At 36.2% G+C, this 23,289-nt stretch overlaps 4 non-coding genes across 4 annotated transcripts; 3 read left to right on the top strand and 1 right to left on the bottom strand.

Annotated features, from left to right (window-relative positions):
• The first annotated feature begins 2,990 nt into the window (after window positions 1-2,990).
• Window positions 2,991-3,063, top strand: TRNAA-AGC (transfer RNA alanine (anticodon AGC)). The gene has a single exon. It is a non-coding gene; the product is annotated as a tRNA-Ala (tRNA).
• A 2,984-nt stretch (window positions 3,064-6,047) lies between these two features.
• On the top strand, window positions 6,048-6,120 carry TRNAA-AGC (transfer RNA alanine (anticodon AGC)). Its single transcript has one exon. It is a non-coding gene; the product is annotated as a tRNA-Ala (tRNA).
• A 1,084-nt stretch (window positions 6,121-7,204) lies between these two features.
• On the top strand, window positions 7,205-7,277 carry TRNAA-AGC (transfer RNA alanine (anticodon AGC)). Its single transcript has one exon. It is a non-coding gene; the product is annotated as a tRNA-Ala (tRNA).
• A 524-nt stretch (window positions 7,278-7,801) lies between these two features.
• Window positions 7,802-7,874, bottom strand: TRNAA-AGC (transfer RNA alanine (anticodon AGC)). Its single transcript has one exon. It is a non-coding gene; the product is annotated as a tRNA-Ala (tRNA).
• Window positions 7,875-23,289: the final 15,415 nt, after the last annotated feature.

Below are 23,289 nucleotides of genomic sequence, written 5' to 3'. Positions count from 1 at the left end.
TTTGTTTTATAACTATTTATTATTACTATTGTCCTAGATCATATATGTAACAGATGGGCTCATTCCTATGTTAAAATCGGCAGCACTTTGAAGAGAACAACCTCCAGGATCGCCATCGTTTGCCTTAAACGAACACGAGATGGCAATACAGTCGCTAATGCAATTCAAATGGGAGTTATGACGTGACTCCTTATGTAACAAATAGATGGCAGCATAATAAACCTGACAAAAGATGTTACCATCAAAATTTATAAGGCCGAGCTTCCTGGATATATATATATATATATATATATATATGTCGACCTGGTTGGTGAGTTGGTATAGCGCTGGCTTTCTATGCCCAAGGTTGCGGGTTCGATCTCTGGCTAGGTCGATGGCATTTAAGTGTGTTGTCCACACCTGTGGAGTAACGGTCAGCGCGTCTGGACGCGAAACCAGGTGGCCCGGGTTCGAATTCCGGTCGGGGCAAGTTACCTGGTGAGGCTTTTTCCGGTGTTTTCCCTCAACCCAATACGAGCAAATGCTGGGCAACTTTCGGTGCTGGACCCCGGACTCATTTCACCGGCATTATCACCTTCATTTCATTCAGACTCTAAATAACCTAGATGTTGATACAGCGTCGTAAAATAACCCAATTAAAAAAAATAAGTGTGCTAAAATGCGACAGGCTCATGTCAGTAGATTTACTGGCATGTAATAGAACTCCTGCGGAACAAAATTCCGGCACATCCGGCGACGCTGATATAACCTCTGCAGTTTGGAGCATCGTTAAATAAAACATAACATTTTTTAAAGATATTATTATTTTAATTGGATATTTTACAACGCTTTATCAACTGATGTGGTTATCTAGCGTCTGAATGAGATGAAGGTGATAATGCCAGCGAAATGAATGCAGGGTCTAGCGCCGAAAGTTACCCAGCATTTGCTCTGAATGGATTTAGGGAAAACTCCGGAAAAAAACCTCATCCAGGTAACTTTGACTGACCAGTATTTGAACCCGGGCCCGCTCGTTTTTCGGTCAGGAATACTAACCGTTACTCCATGTCAGTGGACTATTATTATTGTTGTTATACTTCGTGGGTGATGAAGTATAATCGAATTACTGACTAGGCCTATGCGTAGGGATTGTAAACTCGTTACGCCTTCCAACATTATTCATTTAAAATCTAAATAGTTTTGTCCTATACGTTACTTAATATTCAAGCTTCTCTTATTCATCGTTCCACGTTCTCTTCGGTTTACCTCTCCTCCTTCTTCCTAGAGGTGAATTTGTTCAGGCCACCTCTCTCCTTTCGTTTTCATCAGATGACATGAATTCATACTTCAGCCTAAGAAAGCACTGGACATCCGGAAGAACATCCATAGGTACAGGCACTATCCGGGATTGTAACTCATGATTAGACAGCGGATTTTCGGTCCCTGCAAAGCGACAAGACATCATATCCCTTGGCTCACGACAGTGATGTCAATGCAAGCGCATTTTTCTGACCTTGACGTCGTGCGCGGGCATTAGGTGCTAGGTATGCTAGGAGGAATAAGCAGCCAGTTGGATTAAGAAAACAGTGGTGCACAAACTTCAAACGGAACGTGAAATTTTATGTCGTTATTTTTATATGACTTCTTTCTGTTTGTTATTTTCTATATTGTCTGTAAAACAAAAGTACTAACACCTATTTCTTAGCCTAATATTGTAGTTGTGTTTTAAACGTTAATAACATAATAAAGAGTAAAGAAGGAATATTCACACAAATTCCATAATAACTACAACTATACAGTACTAAGTGAATTAAACACATCATTAATAAAGAAAGTGTTATCCCAAAGAAAGACACTGAATATGACATGATAAGTTGAAATTGATATTGATAGTATCTTTAGCCTTATAAAAGTAATGAAAACAATATTATAGTACAAAGCAAAGTTGCCTAGGTATATGTTTTAACTGTAACTAATATTACATAATAAAACTCTTATCGCATTATGCTTTTAGGTGATATTGGTGCGCAACTTTCTGTTATCAGAATATTAAATTATCTCGAAATCTGCTGAAGCTATAGAGCTGACGTTTTACCAACACATAGACACATATCTTTTGTTTGTGATGTAACAGTATTTGCTTTGTTAATTCATTTCCTTACAAACATTTTCGATGCAAATATTTTTAAACATTTTAATACACTATCTTCAGTAATACGTATTTACGATATATTAGATTTACGAAAACATTGTTTTAGTACTTGTAAGGCTACTAAACAAACATATCTGAAAATGTCACTTTTCTGTAAAAAAGTTGAGAAAATATTCCTTTTGGATAAAAAAGCAAACTTGTGAAAAATGAATATTAAAATTAAAACTTACATTCTTATTATGCAATTATACTCCTCAGACAAATCTAAAAATTAACATGGATACAGTTTTAATAAGTTCTCTTCCCTTTATCCATTGAATCAGTGTTGGCCATCCCTGTATATAACTCTACCAAGCGGCATATACCACCTCTTTCGTCCGTCTCTTTCCTTTCCGCTGTAAAGCGCTCAGACTCTCCTGGGCTCTAAAGCGCGCGTTTGCTCCTTATGGGTATCAGTTGACATCACTGGCTTACGGAGAGAGCCGTATGTCTCTAAATTAGATAATTCTTTGTATGTATGGAAAGTAAAATTAGCCCGTAAGCTTTCAACTTTCTAATAATTAATTTAAGTACTATTCATAATCTTAATAATAAATAATTTATCATTCCGTTTTATTTTTAACATTCCTTTCGATTTCAGTTAAAAATAAGGATAAAGTTATTATCTAAATATCTTATTCTTCAGGATATTATCGTGAATATTTCCTATAACTTTTGCATTCGTTTTCTTAAATGCCTTGATTTCATAGTTTCAAGGTACATTTTTGGACGACGACCAATCCTTACCTACTGTGATTCAGTGTCGGCGAAGAGTGTCGTTGTTGCTGGTATTATGAAAGTGTAAACGTATCAAAAGTAAGGGGGCGTAGCTCAGATGGTAGAGCGCTCGCTTAGCATGCGAGAGGTACCGGGATCGATACCCGGCGCCTCCAAATTTTTGTTCGATGACAGTGAACAAGAGTCAGCGTTTAAGTCACGTAAATTTTCATTTGAACAAGTTTTACTACAACAATCAAGCTTACAAGCATGCACCATTCATATCATGTGATGTCGAGAGATCGTTCTGAGCATTAAAACGAATTTTGAAAGATAACAGGAGAAAATTTCACAATAGAGAACTGGAGAAAATCTTTGGTTGTTTACTGCCATAATAATTACGTGAATGGCAAAGAAACTTTAAGGGAAGACTCCACTGAAAATCATGAAAATTTTTCCAATTTTTTTTAGCTATTTCACTTATTTAGAATTTATATTTTCATACCCCAAATGGATTCAGCTCAATTCTGATTACAAATACTCGTATGTTTACACTTTTTAAATTAAGGCTGGAAGGGGGTGTGGAATTTAAAGAGCTGTCAAAATTGTTTTTCATCGAAGAATTCTTTTTTAAAATGTCTGATTACAAATCTAGTAACTTTTTGTTGGCTCCCTGAAGTTACTAGATGAATGTAGCGGAGGAGAATATTAATTTGCATAAATATTCATTTTATTTTCAAATCTATTTTTCTGTGTTCATTTTTGTTGATTCAACACCAACTTTCTTATGCCAAATATTAATCAATCTGGATGAAAATTTTACTGCAAGTATTTATGAGGTAGCTGCATGTTTCTATGCATTTATTTTGTGAGAACTGCTGCTACTTATTTTATTAATATTATTCTTAAGAAAAACTATTAATAAAATAAACCAGCAGCATTAAGAAAAATATTAATAAAATAAATAGCAGCATTTCTCACAAACTAAATGCATAGAAACATGCAGCTACCTCATAAATACTTGAAGTAAAAATTTCATCCAGATTGATTAATATTTGGCATAAGAAAGTTGGTGTTGAACCAACAAAAATGAACACAGAAAAATAGATTTGAAATAAAATGAATATTTATGCAAATTAATATATTCTCCTCCGCTACATTCATCTAGTAACTTCAGAGAGCCAACAAAAAGTTACTAGATTTGTAATCAGACATTTTAAAAAAGAATTCTTCGTTGAAAAACAATTTTGACAGTTCTTTAAATTCCACGCCCCCTTCCAGCCTTAATTTAAAAAGTGTAAACATACGAGTATTTGTAATCAGAATTGAGCTGAATCCATTTGGGGTATGAAAATATAAATTCTGAATAAGTGAAATAACTAAAAAATATTTGGAAAATTTTCATGACTTTCAGTGGAGTCTTCCCTTAAAAAAGCTGGAAAGGTTAAAAATGTACGAATTCAAATATGCTTGTAAAGTGTGAAATGATTAATTAATACATTTATAGTAAAAATGAATTTATTAAAACTGACGTTGGCTTGATGACAATTAATTGTTACTTTAAATTATTATTTTAATTTATATCACATTATTAAACCAAATAAACCTCTATAAAGTTTTTTACTGGACATATTTCAATTTTAAACGCATATTTTAACAGTTTTTTTATTGTATAGTTGCAGGCTTATTTTCAAGTTTTTTAGTGCATTAAGTTCCATGGACTTTTGATAACACACCTGAAAGGTTGGTTCTGTGCCTCTACAACAGAAATCGGTGAATTTTTATTAATGTACTGCCAGCATAGGAAATTAAAAACAAACTCTGAAAATACCTTATTTTTGTTGTGTGGAGTAGTAGAAACTCGATGTGATCACTGGGAGAGCTGTGGTCCCACCCAACTCGCCCTAAATAGGTTCCTTACTTATATAGGAAAATCGTTGTACTTGAAGGAAAAAGGCGGCCATATTCCGTCGTTGTGACGTTATTTGAGGTGGAGTGGGAGAATTATTGCAGTGTCGCCAACTGTGGTAACCATTCATATTATCTTACACACCTAACAAAACCTAATCTAGAATAACTCTTCTCGGGTTCTCAGCCAGGTGAGTTGGAGATTAGCTTCCAAGCTTTCGACGGCTAGCTCTGCCATCTTCTTCAGGGACGAAGAAGATGGCAGAGCTAGCCGTCAAAAGCTTGGAAGCTAATCTCCAACTCACCGGCTAGCTCTGCCATCTTCTTCAGGGACGAAGAAGATGGCAGAGCTAGCCGTCGAAAGCTTGGAAGCTAATCTCCAACTCACCTGGCTGAGAACCCGAGAAGAGTTATTCTACATCAAACGCCGGGAAAGCCTCAAGTCATACAAAACCTAATCTAACCTAACCTAACCTTACCTAACCTAACCTAACCTAACCTAACCTAACCTAACCTAACCTAACCTAACCTAACCTAACCTAACCTAACCTAACCTAACCTAACCTAACGTGCTACACACCTCTTGTAACATTCCTAACGTTTAGCACACCTGTTGTAAGATTCCTCACAGTTTCATTTCGTTTGCATTGGCATCACTGCTACGCGTCTGCTGGAACTCAAGAGTCATCTAGTGGAAGTGAAGTGAAACTGCTATTCTGTTAATTACGTTTCAGAAGTTGTTTCTGTGTTAGCTGCAAGAATTATTGTGTCATTGTAGTGATAATTGCATTTATATTGAACAATAAAAATTGAAATGTGTCGTGGCTGTGATAAAAGTGTTCTAAATTGATTTCCAGCGCCACAATCCCAGTGATAAACGTGTGAATATTCGTTAGGAGTCCGTTGGAAGTGGCAGTAGAGTAATAAAAATTGACCCAGAAATCTTAATTAGATTTGGAATGACCTTGAAGCCTAATCCTTGTATTATGATTATTATTATTATTATTATTATTATTATTATTATTATTATAAAAGACCTATGTATCTAACTTGAATAATTCTACCGAAATTTTTTTGAAAAGTAAAATGTTAGCTTACGTTTTTGAACTTTCTAGTAATTTTCCTGGTTTGGAAGTCCGTTTCTGGACGAGCGCGCACCATGGCGTTACGCCTACTTACCGCGATTTTGTTGTCGGAGATAAAAGTGTTATTCTTCAATGATACCATGGATCTATGAAACGTATTAACTTGTGGGGGCGTAGCTCAAATGGTAGAGCGCTCGCTTAGCATGCGAGAGGTACCGGGATCGATACCCGGCGTCTCCAAGGTTTTATTAAATTCTCGAGGGGACCTCACTTACAACTATAGTGTTATTTATATATTTTTAAATGTAATTCGACGCTGATTTGATAAAAAGTTGACAGAATTGTGAAAGGGATGACGCAACACCAATGAAAATTACGTAAATTGCAGTTGAAGGACTGAGGAAGAAGCACGTGTGTTCCCTTTTGTCCATAGCATAGGCCTACTTCATGTTTTTTTTATTTTTTTCTTGGTTATTTAACGACGCTGTATCAACTACGAAGTTATTTAGCGTCGATGGAATTGGTGATAGCGAGATGATATCTGGAAAGATGAGGCCGAGGATTCGCCATAGATTACCTGATATTTTCCTTATAGTTGGGGAAAACCTCGGAAAAAACCCAACTAGGTAATCAGCCCAAGCGGGAATCGAACCCGCGCCCGAACGCAAGTCTGGATCGGCAGGCAAGCGCCTTAACCGACCGAGCTACGCCGGTGGCTATTATTATTATTATTATTATTATTATTATTATTATTATTATTATTATTATTAGGTAATTTGCTAGGAGACGTCGTTGCATGTAGACCACTTTTACACTAAACCTAAAATTTGTTTTTGCAAGATATACTAAAACCCTAACCTAACCTAACCTAACCTTTTCCTTAATCTGTGACAGGTTACGTTAGGTTAGGTTAGGTTAGTGTTTTAGTATACGCTGTATATACTAAGGTTAGGTTTAGTGTAAAAGTGGTCTATATGCAAACTTCATCTCCTAGCAAACTACCTTCTTCTTCTTCTTCTTCTTCTTCTTCTTATTATTATTATTATTATTATTATTATTATTATTATTATTATTATTATTATTATTATTATTATTATTATGAAAGATGTATGTGTCTAACTAGAATAATTCTGCCAAAATTGTTTGAAAAGTAAAATGTTAGCTTACGTGGTTTCTGAACTCTCTAGTAATTTGCCTGATTTGGAAGTCCGTTTCTGGGCGATCGCGCGCCATGTCGTTACGCCTACTTACCGCGATTTTGTTATCGGAGATAAAAGTGTTATTCTTCAATGATATCATGGATCCATGAAGAGCGTTAGCGTGTGGGGGCGTAGCTCAAATGGTAGAGCGCTCGCTTAGCATGCGAGAGGTATCGGGATCGATACCCGGCGCCTCCAAAGGTTTATTAAATTCTCAAGGAGACCTGACATACAACTGTGGTGTTATTTATATATTTTTAAATGTAATTCGATACTTAAATGCATATAGAGTGTTAGTTGGGAGGCCGGAGGGAAAACGACCTTTGGGGAGGCCGAGACGTAGATGGGAAGATAATATTAAAATGGATTTGAGGAAGGTGGGATATGATGGTAGAGACTGAATTAATCTTACTCACGATAGGGACCAATGGCGGGCTTATGTGAGGGCGGCAATGAACCTCCGGGTTCCTTAAAAGCCAGTAAATAAGTAAGTAATTCGATACTTAAGTTACATACGACGGACATACGAAACATACACGCTACCCAGGTACTTAGCCATCGCGGAGGACAACAGGCATTAACAGTAGTAGAAGATGTAATCCAAAATTGTATAACAACCCCAAATTCATAGTTACGTAATTACATTAAAAATGATTAACACAACTCGGTGTGTAAATTTGCTCCAAACGCTGACGCTTGTCCACTGTCATTAAACAAAAATTTGGAGACGCCGGGTATCGACCCCGGTACCACTCGCATGCTAAGCGAGCGCTCTACCATCTGAGCTACGACCCCTTAATTTTACCACCTTTACACGTTCATAATATCAGCAACAACGACACTCTTCACCGACACTGAATTACAGTAGCTAAGAATTGGGCGTCGTTGAAAGAAGTACTTTGAAACTATGAAATCAAAAAATTTAAGAAAATAAATGCAAAAGTTATAATAAATATTCACTAGAATATCCTAAAAGATAAGATATTTAGATAATAACATTATCCTTATGTTTAAATGAAAACCGAGAGGAATGTTAAAAATAAAATTGAATGATAAATTATTCATTATTAAAATTATTAATAGTACTTAAATTTATTATTAATCATTTGCTAAATAATGCACAAGTTGACAGAACTGTGAAGTAGATAACGCAACACCAATGAAAATTACGTCAGTTGAAGGATTGAAGAAGAAGCACGTGTGTTCGTTTCATCCATAGCATACTCTGTGTTTAGCTAACGAGAGCTAGAAATGGAGCCTACACGTGTCTAGGGTACTGTGACGATTGAAGACCAAAGATAGAATCTTTATCTGGCAAAACCTCCCCCCTACAGAAATCCACACTTCCACAGCGCTTTGAGTGGAAATGGTGCACCCTAGTACAGTTTCTCGTTGAGCTACTCGCTTTCATGATGGTCCTGTCTGCAAGTTTGCAATGTCCAGGCGTTTCTGCTTCTGTTCAGCAGTTAAGCAGTGAGGGACCCATCGCGCAGAAGTTTTTTTTTTCTTCTTCAAATTCTTTGTCAAAATACAACAAACTCACACAACCCAGGCGAATGCAGAGCCGGCATGCTCTGTCTTTACATGCTAGCTTATCTTCTTTCTCACGTGACATGTCCAAACACTTGAAAACTGTTTCAGGTAGCTCAGTATGTATAGCTGTCAAGAAGTTGAAGCAAATCCCTTTAATATAAAAACTGAAATTGTAAGAGGTTTGTAATAAACTTGTGTAATATAAATATTAATAATGAAGATATCCTAAAGTCTAAGTTCATAATTAAAGAAAGAAATCATAGTAAATGTATGTAGTGCATTTATATTAAACATTAAGGGTGCTATGCATAGACATTTCGCTAGCCCGCGCTACGAGCGTGCTAAACTAGCCCCGGCTATCGACTGATTACTTGTACAGGATTGATATCATATCAAATCATATCATATCATATCATATCATATCATATCATATCATATCATATCATATCATATCATATCATATCATATCATATATCGTATTGTATCGTTATCGTATCGTTATTGTTATCGTATCGTTATCGTATTATTATCGTATCATTATCATATCATATATCATATCATATCATATCATATCATATCATATCATATCATATCATATCATATATCATATCATATCATATCATATCATATCATATCATATCATATCATATCATATCATATCATATCATATCATATCATATCGCTAACACTGGTTTATGAATACGAAAAACATTAGTTCGCTGATCATCCACCGGAAGCTCGTGCTAAGAATGTCTAAGAATACGGCCCTAAAATTCTAGTCATTTTCTATTGATTAAAATACATTGGACAAGTGAAGATCATGGACGCTAGTTTGGGAAAGACGGGACTAAGCTTCCCAGCGGAGATGGATGATGAGTTTGAAAATGTCGAAGTTATGAAGATATTAAATTACACCTGTGTCACTGTTGCTCTAGCATCACATATATCTGGTTGCACCTTTGAGTAAGCGATCTTCTTTTTCAAGTTTATTTTACTCACAGAACCCCTCTACGCCTACTCTACCAATGTTTGGATGCGCACAGAGCCTTTGTTATGTGTGTGGCGGCGGTTGGAATCACAGACATTTGACGTCCCTTCGTCGGTTTCAGATGAAAGTGAGACATGTCGGCGTTTATAAAATAATTTAAAAAATCATTTGTTATAATAAACAAGGGGATGGGACGTCGGGTATTTACCCCTTTCTCTTGGCATCATTTTTTTTCTTTTGCTCCCCCACTATCCAGAGGAAAATTACGAATGTTCTCTTGTTAGGTTAGCGTGTTAATGAACTGAAGGTTCCAACCCTTCTGTCTGGGGCGGAATCGTCTGAAGTCACCGTAGCCATCTACTGATGTGTGCACCTCTGTTCTCGAAATCCCACAGAAATCACTCAACTTAGGCGCTATTATAAACCACTGAAAAAGAGTCCTGGCTGTAGTTTAGTAGCCTACTATGACGGATTTTCATCAAACGGGCTGAAATTCGATTCCTAGCACATCCTAAAGAGACATTGTGTACAAGACTATTACATTATGGTACCGTAGTTTTCTTCCTAACCAAAAATAAATATATACAGGGACATCATTTTATTTTTACTAATATTTTTAATATTAACTTGCCTATACCTCTGGATCAACGCCGTTTGTTACCCCCTTCCACGACTAGAGTTCGATGATACTGGCGTAATATACAAACAAATCACTTTACTAGGTATAGGAGGGAAGAAAAGTAGTTCACCCATTTACGTAAACTAGGAAATATCGCGCTTTTGAGTTTATTCATTTTCATTAGGTTTTTGTTTAATCAAACCTACACTATTAACAATGAGTGTTTTTACTCACGAACTGGGCTGTCCATGTGGACGTATTCATTATGCAGTGTATATTATACTGTCTACAGCAAATTAGAGTACAATATAGGGAATGAAGTTAAATTGAAAAATAATCATAATATGGATATTTAAACACATTCTTTTTAAATGGTGGCCGTTCATTTCGATACAGGCTTCAGTTCTAATGTGCATATTATCGCACTATAGACTATTGTACCTAATCCCAATTACCAGTTTCGTTCTTCGTACTTGTAATTCATGTTGAAATAATTCTGCTCCTCCTCTATAAAAGAGTACCTTACGTACTGTAAATTCAATCTTCACTTCTGCCCGATCCGAAAAGATAAAATTACTCAGACATACTATCTACTATCCGCCCAAGTGGTTTTGTCGTAGGGTCGTAGAAAGGGAGGGAATCACGTGACAGTTAATTACTTAACGAGGCCCTTTCATTTAAGTTATTTTAAACAGTTGTATGGGTATAATATTACGTAGACGTCCAATTCCTAACAGAAATTAATGTTCTCAGAAAAGAGCTAAGACAGCCCAGCCACTAGATGGCAAATAAAAGCTGGTGGGGGAAACCGGGGTACGACGTAGGCAAATGGACGACAGTAGACTACCTGTGCGAAAATGATTCAATATTGAAAGCTCTTTCGTCACTGGAAAACGTGAACATATTTTTGAACGTACTGTTTACTATTACCGTAAGGCTACTATGATTGTATATGCGGTCTTGGATCTGTGTGGAGTACGGTTGAACTTCATTAGTGGAAGGGGTGGGAGTGAAGTACATTAAAAAACTCAGGTACAATAAAAATTGAAGTAAAAATAAAATGATGTCCCTGTACATATGCTATACATACAGGATTGGGATACAAGGTGAACCGTAAGTAATGTCATTAATTTCCGGGGGTTATTCTTTGAGATATTTCAAACAAAAAAGTTTAATTGTCTACAATTTTGCTAGTTTTTGCCCCCTTTTTGTAGTAAAATTTGTTTTATATAAAACATTTCATAACGTGTTTTGGGAAAGTCATAGACTGAATTTCTGATATTCAAATTCAAATTCAAATTCAACTTTATTCACAATTTACATTTGAAATGATTACATATGAATGTATACCCGAAATCAGCATATGCTCGTGCTCGGGTACAGTCCAGTAGTCTACATAAATTTTACAGAGATCAATAATTATGTTGATGATAGAAATAATAGTAGTAGTAGTAATAATAATAATAATAATAATAATAATAATAATAATAATAATAGTAATAATAATAATAATAATAATAATAATTGTTCTGTATGGTTGTGAAACTTGGACTCTCACTTTGAGAGAGGAACGTAGATTAAGGGTGTTTGAGAATAAGGTTCTTAGGAAAATATTTGGGGCTAAGAGGGATGAAGTTATAGGAGAATGGAGAAAGTTACACAACGCAGAGCTGCACGCATTGTATTCTTCACCTGATATAATTAGGAACATAAAATCCAGGCGTTTGAGATGGGCAGGGCATGTAGCACGTATGGGCGAATCCAGAAATGCATATATAGTGTTAGTTGGGAGGCCGGAGGGAAAAAGACCTTTGGGGAGACCGAGACGTAGATGGAAAGATAATATTAAAATGGATTTGAGAGAGGTGGGATATGATGGTAGAGAATGGATTAATCTTGCTCAGGATAGGGATCAATGGCGGGCTTATGTGAGGGCGGCAATGAACCTCCGGGTTCCTTAAAAGCCAGTAAGTAAGTAAGTAAGTAAGTAATAATAATAATAATAATAATAATAATAATAATAATAATAATAATAATAATAATAGAATAACCGTGACGAAGATGATACAAAGAGAGTAATACAAATTAATTCATTAATAATAATAATAATAATAATAATAATAATAATAATAATAGTAATAATAATAATAGTAATAAAACAAAAATATTTACAATAATAAAATAAATACTAAGACGGATAAAATGAAATATAAAACCATTAGCGAGAGTTAACACAACTTAAATAAGCATATAATAACCAGAAAAAAAAATGACGAACTCGAAAATCAACAGAAAAGTTCGTTGTATCGCAGACGACAGCAACCGCCGTATTGACATTGTGTTATGCATTATTAGTAGTGGGGGGGGGGGGGCGAAAGTGTACTGTTGTCACGCCAGGAGAAGGCGGCTGAAGTACTTAGACGGGGCGGAGGGGAAACAGTCGCGCATGCGCACCGCGCTGTTCACTGCAATATTCCTGTTTCACAAACATCTACTGCACGTATCTATGAATCTTTGCGACTTTGTGAAAATAATAGTGGGGTTTTTACTGTAGTGTTTTATTAGTTTCAACAAGACAATTGTTTTCAGCATACCACAAATCTTGTATTGCTTTAGTTATTCTTTGCTTTTCGTGTTAATAGTGTTGGTAATAATATAGTTAATAGAATTTATGTTATTGTATACCGTTATTTAGGTTTATAGCAGTTTTTTGTTTATTGTAAATATGTCGACAAAGAGGAAACAAAGATTGACAATCTATAGCGAAGAAAGGAATATTATTAGAAATGCAAAATAATTCTGTGATGAAGAAAAAGAACAACAGTGCCTTTGCATTCCTCTTACGAAACCTACAGCAAAGGTAGAAAAGTACTCTAATCTATCCACAAGAACAATACAGCGTATGAGGAATGAAATGAAAGACTGCACAGAAGAAAGTGCGTTGTCGACACCTGAGGGAGAAAAAAAATGTAAACGTCCAGACTACCGAAACGCAAATGTAGATGACTTCGACGGGAGATTGACAAAAAAGATATAATTGAGAATTTTTATTTGAAAAAGAAAGAGGGCCACCGGCGTAGCTCAGGAGGTAGCGCTTTTGCCTGCTGATCTGCAGTTGTGCTCAGGAGTAAGTTCGATTTCAGTTTGCGCTGACTACCTGGTTGGGTTTTTTCCGAGGTTTTCCCAAGCGGAAGACGAATGTCAGGTAATCTATGGTGAATCCTTGGTTTCATTTCGCCAAATACCATCTCGCCATCATCAATTCAATCGACACTGAAGAAGCTAGTAGTTATTACAGTGTCGTTAAATAACAAGTAAAAAAAATAGTACCAAGCTACAACAAACGTCTACCCTTTTACAAGAGAAAATTGATTTTAAATGAAAGACAACATTAGGACGAATACTGAAGAAAAAGGATTTCAGGTGGAAGAAGTGTGCAGCTAAAAAAATTGAGGAAAACACTGTAAATTAGAATACGTGAAGATATCTACAGCAAATAAGAAAGCTTAGGAAAGTCGAAAAACCGATTTTGTATCTGGACGAAATGCGGATAGATAGGGCTACCAATTTAACGTTTCCCAAGTGCTGGCACGATAAAAATGTTACGAGAGTTCTGACTACCATAAATGTGTCCAGAACCCTCATTGTTGTCCATTAGGATGGGAGCGGTGGGACTAATGGCATTGTTGAGAGATTCGAATTAATATACACGGCTGGAACATAAACAGACGATTATCATGGACAGATCATACTCCAGAAATTTTGAAAAATGTCATAATAGTCATAGCGACAGCACCGAAGATGCGGAATCTTTTATGTCTGACTCCGTTCCCGTGTAGCCAAGTAAGTGGACGAAGTTTTCAGGTCAGAGTGTAGCGTAAAGTTCCCCCGTCCCGCCTATCTACTCCCCGCGCCAACTCGTAGCGCGAAGACAGTACGTAACTGTCGTTCTCTTCGAATCTTCTCGTACAATCATGGGAAGTTAATGTGTGAAAAACAAAATGTCTACAAAAAGCTCCGTGACTTTAAGAGAACAGTGCATTATGATAATAAATGATTGAAAGGATTTTAGTTTTGTAATTTAAATGAGCAGAAATTTGATCCGAACAAACGTAATTTTTCTTTCTGCAAAGGAATTTTGCAATGTTACTTTTGTTCTGATAAAATTTCTGCACATTTAAATTACAAAACTAAAATTCTTTCAAATCATTTATCATAAATAGGGCTGAAGAAAGGTATTGGTATCAGGGTAGTAAATAATTTCTATATGCATTGTTTACAAAATGCGTCCCGTTGCCGAGTGTCTCTACTACTGTCTGAAGGAGTAGACAAAGTGAACATCAGACTCTCCTCAATAGTAGACCTGCTCAAGTGTTGTGAGGCTGTATTAAAATACCGAAGCAAAAATCCAGGAAAGAACGGATAAGACGACTGAATTCAGAACAAGGGGAAAATGTGTTTAACTTAATTGATAATAATAATAATATTGTTTTGTAGCACTGAAGGTTATACTGTTCAAACATCTTTGTTAAGTGACATAAAAGATGGAATCGGTAGAGGAGAAAAGTTTGCGACTTCTTCGAGACATCTGTATTGCTGAAGAATAAGGTTCTCAGCAAATATTTGTGTGAGGTGAATATATATTTTTAATTTGTACAGCCGTCCTTTTTTGTTTTTTTTTTTTTTTGTATAATTTATGTTAAGTTTATTTTAAATGCATTAAAATATAGAAAATGTACAATAAAGACGTAAAAAGACTAAAAAAAAGGCATTTAACCTTAAAATAGGCAACTAGAGCTAAAATAGGCAAAAAAGGCAAAATAAAAATTGGGCCTATCGTCCCCAAATGTGTGGAAACGTGTTTATCTCTAACAGGTCTTTCATACATACATTAAGATTAAAAAAAGACATTTTGCCTAACATCCGGGCTCTATTTATTATCATAATACATTGCTCTCTTAAATTGACTGAGTTTATTGGAAATTAAATCAATGTCTTTCCCAAAACACGCTATGAAATGTTTCTTATAAAACAAATTTATCTCAAAAAGGAAACAAAAACGAGTAAAATTGTATTAAACTCTTTTGTTAGAAGTATCTCAAAGAATAACCCCCTGACTTTAACATTTAATATTGTGCTAGCTGAACATTTTGAACAAAATTTTTTCTCTTCGTTTAACGAACGTTTGTTGTCATATTACCCATTTATCATGATATTTCTCTCATGTAGGCCTATGTAGACGTAATAGAATTGAAGACAGCTATGTTATTGTACTCTACTGAAGCAGCGTAAAAAAATTTTGATATATCCTCGCTGCATGGTGGAGCCGATGTGCGTTGAGAATACAGATAAATACAACTCAGTATTAGATTAATCTAGAGGTCAATCAAAGTTAAAGTGAGAAAATTTAAAAGGTAAGCAAGCGGTCGTCCGTTATAGAGGATTTGAGGCTATGAGAAACAATCTATGTGGGCTTCAAGTCGGTAGACCACTTGTCTTATTTCGTTTGTCCCTGCTTCAATGAAGAATCATAAAAGAATTTAAAAAAGAAGCCGAAAATGGACGTAACTTAATGTCATAAAAGGGAGAGAAACGTTGCACATCACTATTCAGATTCATGGTTTCACAGCATCAGAGTAGGTACAGGGTTGGGCAGATAAAACCGGCCCGTCTCATCTCATTTGATTTGAAATAAACTTTTTTTCAAAGAAATGGAATACCCAATGAATAAGTGAATGGGTCCTGTACTAACCTTCATAATAGATGTTGAAAGTGCCTTCCACCAGCATCTAGACACTTCTGTGCACGTCTTAACAGGGTCATAAAGACGCGTGCCAATTCCTCACGGGTGATATTCCTGGTGTTATCCTTCAGTTCATCAATAGTATGGGGATTCTACTCGTACACGTTCCCCTTCAAGTGCCCTCATAAATATAAGTCACATGTCGACAAACCTAGTGACGCGGTGGCCACAAACCTTTGCTCACAGTCCGCTCTTCAGCGAACTCTGAAGATCGGTGTGTAGTGCGCTATGACTGCGAAACGTATTATCGGTCCAATATTCGACACCATAGTCAACATGGATGTATTCTTGACTTTCCTGGATGAATTTTATCCCCAACTAACAGAAGGGGAGCGTAATTACTGCTTCTTTCAACAAGATGGAGCAACATATCACACATCTGAGAGGTCACTTACGCGTATTCATCAGATGTTTAGCGGACTGTGAGCAAAGGCTTGTGACCACCGCGGTCACCAGATTTGTCGACTTTGATTTTTATTTATGGAGGTACTTGAAGGGGAAAGTGTTCGAGTAAAATCCCCATATTATTGATGAACTGAAGGATAACATCAGGAATAGCATCCACTAACACCCGTGAGGTATTGGCATGTGTCCATATGAACCTGTTAAGATGTGTAGGCCTACATAAGTGTCTAGATGTTGGTGGAGGGCACTTTCAACATCTACTATGAAGGTTAGTACAGGACACATTCATTTATTCATTTTATTCCATTTCTTTGAAAAAAGTTTGTTTCAAATCAAATGTAGTATCGACTAGAATTAGATCAGTGGCAACCAATTCAGCTGTCCTTATGAAGGACTATTTGCACACACGTGTACTCGCGAGCAAAAACGAGCAACGTTGGCATTGCAAGCATTGGACCTATTTGATCTCGCATAGGTACTGCTCGTGTGCAGCGAAGAATGCTTTTGCACAAAGGGCACGAGTTGGCCAACTAGCTTAGCAACTTTTATGTACAGGGTTAGTTAAAAGTCCCGCACCACCTAAATAACTTTTGAAGCATACGGTTCAGTGACATGAAACTTGGTATGTGAGGATAACCATATACTAAGAACTCAATAATGATATTAACGAGTTTTTTCTACTTCCGGTTTAACCGGAAGTAACTCCAACTCTCTTATTTTAAATGGAACACCCAACATATTACTTTATTTTTTAATAGTACTCATTAAGAGCTTTTCAAAAATTACCCACACTTGATACTTCTGTACAAATTCAGTGTTGCTAAGTCAAGAAAACAGAAAAGTGTATCGAATATTAAAATAATAAACGCACCACCTAAATAACTTTTGAAGCATACGGTTCAGTGATATGAAACTTGGTATGTGAGGATAACCATATGCTGAGAACTCAATAATGGTATTACCGAGTTTTTTCTACTTCCGGTTTAACCGGAAGTAACTCCAACTCTCTTATTTTAAATAGAACACCCAATATATATATTTTTTATTTTTGAATAGTGCTCATTAAGAGCTTTTCAAAAAGTACTCATACTCGATACTTCTGTACAAATTCAGTGTTGCTAAGTCAAGAAAACAGAAAAGCGTATCGAATATTAAAATAATAAAATACTCCTTCCTTAACAAAAAACAAAACAAAGCTAGCTCACTTTCTAAATTATGTGTTCAAATTGGTAGCCCTCAGCTGCTTTACAATGTGTCGCTCGATCATAGAAACCATTTAAGGAATGATTTAACCAGGCTTTAGGAATATCTTGCACCACTTCCATTTTTATTTAGCAACACTGAGTTTGTGCAGAAGTATCAAGTGTGGGTACTTTTTGAAAAGCTCTTAATGAGTAGCCTACTATTCAAAAATAAAAAATATATATTGGGTGTTCCATTTAAAATAAGAGAGTTGGAGTTACTTCCGGTTAAACCGGAAGTAGAAAAAACTCGGTAATACCATTATTGAGTTCTTAGTATGTGGTTATCCCCACTTACCAAGTTTCATGTCACTGAACCGTATGCTTCAAAAGTTATTTAGGTGGTGCGGGACTTTTAACTAAACCTGCCTACATAGGCCTATATACGAGGATCATACTGAAAGTCATAAGCAACCTATTATTATAAATCTTAATTTTTATTTTTTAGACAAACCAGGTACATCACCTTAATCTACAGACTTTTCTGTCACTTTACAACATAGCCTCCATTTTTTTTTTGCACACATTTTTCCCACCGTTCTGTAAGTTCGAAAATTTTCTTGCGGTAGAAGTCCGTTCCAGCTTTCTGAAGACATTGACGTAGCTGTTACTTTAGAGAACCGAAAAGATGATAGTCGGAGGGTGCCAAGTCGGGACTGTAGGAAGATTGCAACTGTACTGATTTTCTCCATGGTGACATGAGCAATGTGGGGTCACGCATTATCGTGTTGCAGGATTATCTTCTTTTCAGATCGTTTCTCGCGCAATGCACGACGGAGCTTCAAACTGTCTGAATATAGCGGACAGCATTTATGGTCTCTCCAGGTTCAGGAAATTCAACTAGAACGTATCTCAGAACTCATCAACTCTTTCCTTGTTGCGTTCCGTGAAGGCAGTTCGAGGGTGACCGCTACGAGGCTCATCTTCGAAATGTTTCATCCATCTCCGAACACTGCTGGCGCCCATGCACACATCTCCGTATGCACGCTGAAGTCTGAGGTGAATTTCAGCAGCAGATTTTTCTTCTTTAACAAGGAATTTAATGACAGCACGCTGTCGAAACGAACCATCGTTGTCGACCATTTTGCAAACATTGCCTGTGGTCACATGATATAAGCTACTGACGTCACAATACGTCAACACGTAGTTTAAACTCTGAAGATTACGATCATGCTGTTGTTTTTCTTACATTGTTGGAATTGGAATTGTAAAAAATGGTTGCTCATGACTTTGACCCTCTGTAGATTCACCCTGCTTACTCATAAGAAAGTAGTTTTGATAGCAATAGACCTATTGTTGTTTCTTTCACAGCTTTTTACAATTTCTTGGACTACGATACAACCAATACAAATGAAAACAGTTACAAGAAGACACGGGTTAATGAGATCAATTCGTGGGTGTGGGTTCGAATCTCGAGGGAACCAATTACCTACTTCAATTTTTCTTACGTTTTCTCCAACAGCAAGGCAAATGTCAAAATAATCCTTTGTTGAATTCCCTGTCTCAATCCGTTATCTTATCACCATTTCTGCTGTCGTCATAATAATAATGTAATTAATACAAAGTCGGTAAATGACCAATTAAAAGAAAATAAGAAACAGACGGCCAGGAAAAGAAACAACAGGAGGGAGATGAGAAGGGGAAATTATAAAAGAAGGAAGAGGTGGACGAAGAATAAATATGGACAATACCTGTTATTATTCGGTTGAGAAGCTTTTATCATCCAGTCTGCTGTCAATAAATCTGAAAGTTAGAATTTATAAAACAGTTATATTACCGGTTGTTCTGTATGGTTGTGAAACTGGACTCTCGCTTTGAGAGAGGAACAGAGATTAAGGGTGTTTGAGAATAAGGTGCTTAGGAAAATATTTGGGGCTAAGAGGGATGAAGTTACAGGAGATTGGAGAGAGTTACACAACACAGAACTGCACGCATTGTTTTCTTCACCTGACATAATTAGGACCATTAAATCCAGACGTTTTAGATGGGCAGGGCATGTAGTATGGGCGAATCCAGAAATGCATATAGAGTGTTAGTTTGGAGGCCGGAGAGAAAAAGACCTTTAGGGAGGCCGAGACATAGATGGGAAGATAATATTAAAATGGATTTGAGGGAGGTGGGATATGATGGTAGAGACTGGATTAATGTTGCTCAGGATAGCGATCAATGGCGGGCTTATGTGAGGGCGGCAATGAACCTCCAGGTTCCTTAAAAGCCAGTAAGTAAGTATGTAAGTAAGTAAGAGGTGGGCGAAGGGAAACAGAATGAAGACGAAGAGGAAGAAGAGGAATAAAAAGGTAGTATAAGTTTAAGGCAACAGATCTCTTGTGTCGGTATTTGCTACCTTAGGTCAATGACATTTTCAGTTGTTATTTAAAAATTTGGAGGCGTCGGGTATCGATCGCGGTACCTCTCGCATGCTAAGCGAGCGCTCTACCACCTGAGCTACGCCCCCGTTCGATTTATTTGGTAGTTATCCTTGTTATATAACGTTACCGTATCTGTAATTGTCTCTACTCACTCTTATGTAATCTTTCTTGTACAGCAAAGATATAAAGCGAACTGTGTCCCATAAGCCGAATAACACTCATGAAGAGAAACGTACGATAAGAAAGTGTTTATCTTTTTTGTGTCCCTTTATCTTTATTCAATATCCCACGAGATAATACATAAAGTAGGCCTACATAATTTAACCATTTTGATAATATTAATAATTACTATTAAGACATGTTTATTATTATGTTTACTTAAATCAGTTTTGACATGACTATTCATCAACTGCGTGGTTTTCTAGAGCCGCCGGTGTAATTGTTGATATTGAGAAATGAGACCCACTATTCGCAAGGGATTACCTGACATCCGCATTACAGTTGAGGAAAACCTCGAGAAACTCAACTAATGGCTGTCCACCACTGACTAGACTTATAAACTTTTCACTTTGCTTGATTTGCATAATACACGTCACTGTTCGTTAACAGAAAACCACAATTTAAGTCACACAGAGTTAGTGTGCACTCAATGTTGGTTGCTTGACTGTTGTCAGCCCACTTTGAGGTCTGTGGATATAGAGGGAAAAGTTGGATCGGTGTAGGGTAGAGTTCCCGGGTAGCTCAGTTGGTAGAGCGTTGGTACGTTTAACCAAAGGTTCCGGGTTCGATACCCAGCCCCGGAAAAGTTTTCCCTCAAAGTTATTCTTCACTTTGCAGCTTGCAATTTTCATCGTAGTTTCTGTTCCACTATCACTTTTAAAAACTGGTTCGCAAAATGGAAAGAAAAAGTAGAGGAAACTTTTGAAATATATAATATTACTTCAGTTTCACCATTACAAAAATTGTTTAAAGTGCAAAGTCATATGCTGAAAAGTGAATGAGATTTTTTGGAAAGAACCAAGTATTTTTGCCATTATATTTAAATTTATTATATTCAGTGGGCTATATTCTTGCTTTGGATTCAAAATAATTTAGAGAACAAATATAATAGTAAGAGAAGATTTTCTATTAAGTGATTCAAAATGCCGAAAAGCCCAACAAAAGAGTATTTATATAAAAGCAGGATAAATTTCCATAACCTCAGTCTGTCTAAATGTTGTGAAATTTTCTTAATTACACCAACTCAAGCAGATTATGTTCTTGAAAGAATTGGGCCTATTTTAGAACCAAAAGACAAGAAATTTATCTGTTTTATCTAAAGACAATTTTATTAATCATAAGTTATGTCTTCCTTGGCTAGGAAATGGAGCTCAACAACATGGAGTTGCCATGACTACTGATATGCAGAAATTTGCAGAATGGAATGAAAATTGCAAATCAGTCTCTAATTTATGGAGGAACAGAAAGACTTTTCACTTTTCCAAACCTGAAAAATGAAAAGTGAAATGTTGCGAGGTTGCGAAGTTCAATGTTGGATAGGCCTCATGTAATCAACCCAAGCGGATTCGAACCCACGCTCGAGCGTAACTAGGATCAAGAAACCAGTTCATTGTCATTAGATACGTCTGAGACCAGTAGGCCTAACCAAATAATAATAATAATAATAATAATAATAATAATAATAATAATAATAATAATAATAATAATAATAACATTATTATTAATAAAAATGGATCATATGCGAAAACTAAGAGGAAGGCAAAAAATAGGAAAGATTAAAGACTGCTGGGTTTGCAGTGAAAGACCTGCCCTTGGGCAGAAATCTTTGAAAAAGAAAATAGAAACAAACTTACAAACTTATGACGTGAATATTTAAGGAGAAAATCCACAAACTATTAGGGAAAACACGGAAATTTTACTTGAAGCAAGTAAAGAGATAGGCTTGGAAGTAAATCCCGAAAAGACAAAATATATGATTATGTCTCGTGACCATAACATATTACACTGGTGGCCATAATTCTGGAAACTTTTTGTTTTTTTACTGAATATTTATAACATCTGTATTGGTTCACAGATTTATACAATTGAAAATGTTACTCGTGACTGATTCGTTAAGTATGGGGTTATAATATCCTGAATATTTTAACAATAAATAATCATTAATGTGTGGGAAATTATGTTCTTGTCGTTTAAGATCTAAATATTAATTTCAGATTTCATTATAAGTTCTTACTATTTACTGTAATAAAAACTGGTCCATTGTTGATTTTAAGATTGTTGATCAGTAGAAGCATTGTTGAACACTGTTAGTATAAAATATGGACATTATTAGTATGTTTCTATCAATAATCTGTCTTAAGATTTCGTTAGGTTAACACCTGAGTGCTTTACAACACACTTTATTGATCATTTTATCACAATGGCTCCACGTAAGGACTGAACACCTTCTAGGGCAGTCACACTTCGAGAAGAAAGCTGCGTAGTCAAGGAAATTGCAAGAACACTTGGTAATGGTGCTACAGTGTCTGGCATCCAGAAGTTATGGCAGAAGTACAAATCCACAAAATCTTGTATAAATCTGTGAATCCAATACAAATGTTATAATGTTTCAGTCAAAAACAAAAAGTTTCCAGAATTATGGCCACCAGTGTACGAAATGAAAACATAAAAAATGCAAATTTATCCTTTGGAAAGGTAGAAAAATTCAAATATCTTGGAGCAACAGTAACAAATACGTATGACACTCGGAAGGAAATTAAACGCAGAATAAATATGGGAAATGCGTGTTATTATTCGGTTGAGAAGTTTTGTCATCCTATCTGCTCTCAAAAAAGCTGAAATTTAGAATTTATAAAACAGTTATATTACCGGTTGTTCTGTATGGTTGTGAAACTTGTACTTGAAAGAGGAACAGAGGTTAAGGTTTTTGAGAATGAGATGCTTAGGAAAATATTTGAAGCTAAGAGGGATGAAGTTACAGGAGAATGGAGAAAGTTACACAACGCAGACCTGCTCGCATTATATTCTTCACCTAACATAATTAATAATTCGTGGCGCTACAGCCCGTGAAGGGCCTAGATCGACCAGCCGGCTGCTGGCCTCACGCCCACATGCCGAAGCAGAGGTGGACGATCATCCAACCAGAATGGAGGTATCGTGTGGTTAGCACGATGATCCCCCCAGCCGTTATAGCTGGTATTCGCAACCGGATTTCGCTACCTATCGTAGCTCCCCAAGTGCATCACGATGCTG

This window comes from Periplaneta americana, chromosome 3, assembly GCF_040183065.1.
Source record: "Periplaneta americana isolate PAMFEO1 chromosome 3, P.americana_PAMFEO1_priV1, whole genome shotgun sequence".
NCBI lineage: Eukaryota > Metazoa > Arthropoda > Insecta > Blattodea > Blattidae > Periplaneta > Periplaneta americana.
This window is presented reverse-complemented; position numbering and strand designations above follow the sequence as displayed.